Here is a 6,000-nt window from a genome sequence, read left to right on the forward strand (position 1 = left end):
TTATGAGCCAAGCAGTACTGCGGAATAATACATTGAAAATAGTTAATTAATTCTCATAAAACAAAGTTAATTCTTTCTACTTACCTACTTTTCGCAATGTTACCTGAAACGCACTATTAATTTTTGGTCTAGTTTTATAAAACATAGTTTATTAACATGCGTGATAGATGCAAAGGTAATAGATACAATTTTGCGGAATAATATTTTAATATTGCTAATATTGTAAGAGTTTATGGGATATGAATTATATGATATGACGACGTCACAGTGATAAGCCACATAGGGGGTTTTGAATAAAAAATGTGTCGCATGAACCCGCGCCTATCTTTATTACCTCTGTTCTTCCAGCAAGCATGTCATATAACTCATATCAAAGTGTTCCGCGCAATAAAGCTACACAATATAAGTCAGGCGCATATTTCACCAAACATCGACGCATAGCAACGATGCCCCTCTGAGTATTAACATACATAAACTACTTGAACTGAGCATAAAACAATTCAACACAATATAACACTTGTAGTTTGTAACATTTTCCGAATACAAATCACATCCGCTACAATATCAAGCACTTAAATTACCAGACAAATCGAACAAAGTGACAACCCTGTTTTTATTTGAAAGTAACACCATCACACTTAAGTATAATTGGCTATACACTTTACATGTTTCATATATACTGCGCAGTCATGACGTCACTAACCGAATTGGTGTAAGCGTAGAATTACTAGCGACGCAAAAAACGCAAATCTTGACCTTGGGGGGGGGGGGTGAGACTGTCGAGTTTAAATTAGGCACGACAACATTGCGCGTCAAGGAGAACATCAGAATGCACGCAATCACACTATGACACGTTTTCTGGTGATATAATAAGCATTTCCCAAAAACCTGCATATTAACAAAAACAAAACAATTGGCCATGCCCAGTGTGTGACAAACACATATGATCGGCGCATTCGTAGATGCCGCAGGCTTCATGGTTGGCTGCCAGAGAATGATATCTCAGACAATTAATAAATTTATTAATTTGACTAGGAATATAGGCAGTTTTTTTTATAAAAATAGGGGCATGTAACTGGTAGTTAACGTAACCCTAAAGGGTGAAACCAACCTGCGCTAGATTTAAATTTCTCGAATATTTTAATCAACGCTCTCATCCACAAAAATACGACAATTTATATTCTGACCTTGACTTTTAACCCAAAATTGTAACCATGTCATACGAGTTGTACATGAAAACATTAGTTAGTGAAAGTCTATAGATGATAACAATCATTCAATCGCCTATTTTGTTCAATTTAATGTCATGCAATCAATATATACCACGTTTGGGTTTCAGCTGTTCGTTAGATGGCTTTTGCTGGTTGTCGTCGATTTTTGTATCATTATCATCCGTCGCCTGTATCTTATTTTCATGTAGTGTTTTCCAAGCTTTGATGTCATTTGCTGGATTCCTATTTTGTCTTTCCTGTTTTTTCTGTGTTTTTTTTTTGCGTTAACAATTAGCTTTCAATTAGCTTTAACAAATGACATCAGTGATCCGCCAGACAGTAAACTTTTAGTTTCGTCGTGAGCGTCATCTTAAAAAATCTGTGACAAGTTGGACATATAAGATGCAATAGACCCCATGTCGTCTGCATCATCAGACAACTCGGAGCAGTTATCGTTATCATTAAAACAAATATATCCTTTGGTTCCCCTGAAATTTCAAAAGCCCGTGCCTTTATCTTAGCGAAAGCCATTTTCATCATTCCCGTGTCAGGTTTACATCGGCGTGCAGAAACGTATCTCCTCGATTCCCCGGGACAGGAGATTGGGCAAGAAAAAACACTAGGCATGGAAAAGGGGAGGAATTCTTATATTTTTTTTTGCCAGTGCAGGTAGCATTTAGCATTTGTGTGACAAACAAGTTCGTCTATTTCAATGGGTCGCCATGATGGCGGTTTGTGTTTCTCAATTAACTTGTGTCTATCTTGGCTAACGTTCACCCGGTCAAGTATATGTGTACTCAAAGCGTTTTTTTCTTTTGCATTACAGACGGAATGTTCATGTTTATACTTTCGTTGATTGATGACATGTCGTGATTTCCCGTTAGTCTTGTAAACTGAGTATCACGTGATGAACTCAATATGGCGGTCTCCGTAGAATGATAGATATTTTATTGACAAACCAAGATATTTTAATGACAACAGTATGATATCAAAAAATAAAACTAAGGTATGAAATGAAAGCTTAAATATTTCCGGGGGAAAAGAGATAACTGGTATTTGAACATACGGAGGATTATTATTATTATTACCAAACGCTTCAGCGTGGTATTAAGAGTTTGTTTTCAGGGGTGGGTGATACCAAGGTGGAAAATGGATGCACATATGGGGTTTATTCCTGGAATTGCAATATAGAGGGTTCAGGCTGAAATACAATATATAGTGTTTTCATATTCTGCTGCTGTAAATAATGAACGATTTGTTCCAAAATTCAGTGTGTTGTGTGCATTCCAGGGTTATTCGTTTTTTGCTGAACACAACCCTACTGGGAAATCTGCATTGTTACTTGAATGAGAGCTAATTAAACAGCCAATTTTAACAGCCTGTCATGTGATTTTACTCTGAATGTCAACATGAAAAGAGGCTTGTTCATTTTACGCTGGAATTATTGGGAGTAGAATATATGAGGGATAGTGTAAACAGAGATGAGTATACTGAAAAGTAATATCTATCCTTTTTTTGCATCGCTAAGTATTTCTGCTTTAGTATATTGGTTTGAAAATGTTGAATTTGCAAGACATTCTATGTGGGGTTTTTTACCGAAACTCCCCTATTGATCAAATCCCTGGTTTGAAGCGGAACGGCACACCACGTGATTCGTTTGAATACAGTGGTGAAGGCAAACATGCGGTACTCCACTGACGGGATGACTTACATCGTCAGCGGTCGTCGCTGAGCTGCTCGCTACAACTTCGGTTGTGATGTTGCTTGTTAGCCGTGGATTGAATGAATCTTGATTACCGGTTAAAATGTTGCTCATTTGGCGCCGGTTATCTTTATTTGGAACTGGGTAACGTTGCAACGTCGCCAGCAGAAACCTTCTGTTACTTTGATGTTGATGGTTGCGTCTCCATGGCAATCGCTAATTTTACTGCGAGCGGATCTTATGAGAGCCCATCAGGGTTTATATAACTCGGTTTCCAGGTGGTCAACATTAAGTTCTCCCAATCGTAGTATTCCATGTGATGTACATGCCAAAAATGTTGCTGAACAATTTGAACCGCACAAAAATAGCAGACGAAAATGCGTTTACAAAATAAAAATAGTTCGGTAGCCAATGGAAATGCCATGTTCATTTGCATATCGACCATGAAAATACCGAAACATTATTGCAAGGGTGATATACAAATTAGTTTTAGTCAAAATAAGTGACTGCCTAGAAGTACTATTACTTTTGTTCAAATTTCATTCCCCTCGGCAAGTATATTCATGTACCCCAAGGGAAAATTATCGTACTTCTAAGTATTGTTTATTCTTGAAATGTTTCGAAAAACGGTACTCCTAAAGGGACTACTTTGTTTGCTCTCAGACCGCTTTTGCATATGGGGTGTGGTAATACCGATTTTCAAGTTCTCTCAAATGTAGTATTCCATATGATGTACACATAATATGCCAAAAATGTTGCGATTTTGCCAATGAAAACAAGCCGGTAGGCTGGTTGGTGATCCGCCCCGCTCAACATACAAGCATTATGTTTTCGGCTGTTGCCATGGTAGGACATAAACGTGAAGCTATTGCTAGGACGTATTCTGCCATTAAATGTATTATTTCCAACCGTTTTGCTTTAGTATTTTCTAGATTGAAGGCAGCATTTACATTTCATTCAAAGTTCAAAGTTGCATTGAGATTATGTTGATACAGTTCGCGCCGGTGATCTCTTACCAGTGTGCAACGTAGAGGAAAATAAAAGGCATGATCATTTGAACACTGCTATTACAAGACTGGTAGGAGGTAATAAATTTTGGGCGAAAGTATTAAAAAACAGTTTTTGGCTGTTGCCATGGTAGCTGTGGGCCAGGATTGTTTTTCCAATTAGTGACGGCACGATCTGCTTGTCAAGTATGAACAAAATTAGCCAAGCCAAAAAAAAATTACACAGGAGTTAAAAGCCTTTGCTGGTGAAAAGTTGCCCCAACGTTGGAGTAAATTTTCTCGATGGTGAAAATAGACATAAAAAACAGTAAATTGTTGCCCACACTCAAACTCAGTAGAATGACCTACGTACGTGCTATTTAATCATTGAAATGTAGGGTGTGATACATTTGGCGTGAAGGTATTCAAAACATCAGTTTTTGGCTGTTGTCATGGAAACGGTGGTCAGGATTTGTTTTCCGATTTTACAAATAGTATCTTTGTGCCCACACTCAATCTGAGTAGAATGGGCTATGTCTGAAGTGTTTTATCCTAAGTTTGTAAGAAGCTATCCAAAAATAATTTTTTGGCTGTTGCTATGGCAACAGTTGGAACATTTTTTTTAGATTGTTCCTAATATCTAAGGTGAAGGTGTGAGCGAATTCGGCCAAGCCAAAACAATCACAGAAGAATTAATACGTGAAAAATACTGAAAATCACGCACACAGACACATAAAAGCGATTTTAAGAACAATCCTAGTGAAGATTACCATGTTCATTTGCATATTGACCGTGAAAATACCATAAGCCCTATTGCATGGATGATATGCAAATTAGTTTTAATCAAAATAAGTGACTGCCTAGAAGTACGATTACCGTTGTTCAAATTTCATTTCACTCGGCATGTATATTCATGTACCCAAGTGTAAAATATCGTACTTCTAAATATTGTTTATGTCTGCTATGTTTCGAAAAACGCTACTACTTTGTTTGCTCTCAGACTTCATTTGCATATGGGGTGTGGGAATACCGATTTTGATTTCCGGGACGAATCAAAATAAACTGCAGTACATATGTAATAATGTGGAATAATTAATTTTCACTTTAAACATTTTTCCGCTAAAATAAATTCCAGTGAAAATGCAATTTGACACAGCACAGTGAAAACTGGATTCACACGTAATGCTTGAAAACTTTTCATCAAAAATAAAGTGAGACTCTATGTGTATTCACGAGAGTTGGAAATGAACAAATTATATAACACCCAACCCTACCACTCCATACACAATGTAAACTACACCCCAAAACATATTTTCACCAGTGTGGTCTATTTGACTTCAGGAGAAATTGAAATAAATTATATAACAACGAACTTAGTTATAATTTCCGCCTCTAGTTCAGCACTGATTAAATAAACTACCTCAACTTTATGCCAAGTTGAAGGTATTCAATGCCTACATTCAGTGACTTCAAAATCTATGTTTCAATCCCAGGAATTTCACCTGCTATTAATTGCATGTTTGTTATTTTCTATTGCAATGTCAATTCCTTGCGATTACTCGGAACAAAAAAGCTGTAACCACAGACCGTCTAGGTGTTGTAACTACATACTGGTGTAAGATCAGTTAGGCAGGCATGAACTATGCATGTGAAGCTAGCTGAGATGTATGTCCAATTATATAGATTTCTCATTGTTTGGTAACTATTTGCTGCAAAAGCAACAAAAATCAATATAAAAATATTACCCACACTGCATTCTACAGGTTACATGTTATTATTACTATTTAGCAAAGTACACACATTTTTCTACGTACTTTGCTAACTTGACGTTAGGAAGTTAATTATCTGAACTCATGAATTTGTTGTTTTTCGTCGGAACAGTGCGTTGTCTAAAAGTAAATTTCTTTGCTGTTCCTACTTTTTTGTTTGACATTACAAAATTCATCTCAGGAGAAATTCTTTTGTCAGTCGGAGTTTTAGGTTTGGTGTGTCTACCCATTTCAATTTTGAGACATTGATTGCAGAGTTTAAATTTACTAAACTGTTTTTCCATTTAGATGCTTTCGATATCAACCAGGTATTTTTCCTATTTTGCCTATTG

Source organism: Saccoglossus kowalevskii, chromosome 9 (assembly GCF_978046115.1).
Source record: "Saccoglossus kowalevskii chromosome 9, keSacKowa6.1, whole genome shotgun sequence".
In the NCBI taxonomy this organism is placed as follows: Eukaryota; Metazoa; Hemichordata; class Enteropneusta; family Harrimaniidae; genus Saccoglossus; species Saccoglossus kowalevskii.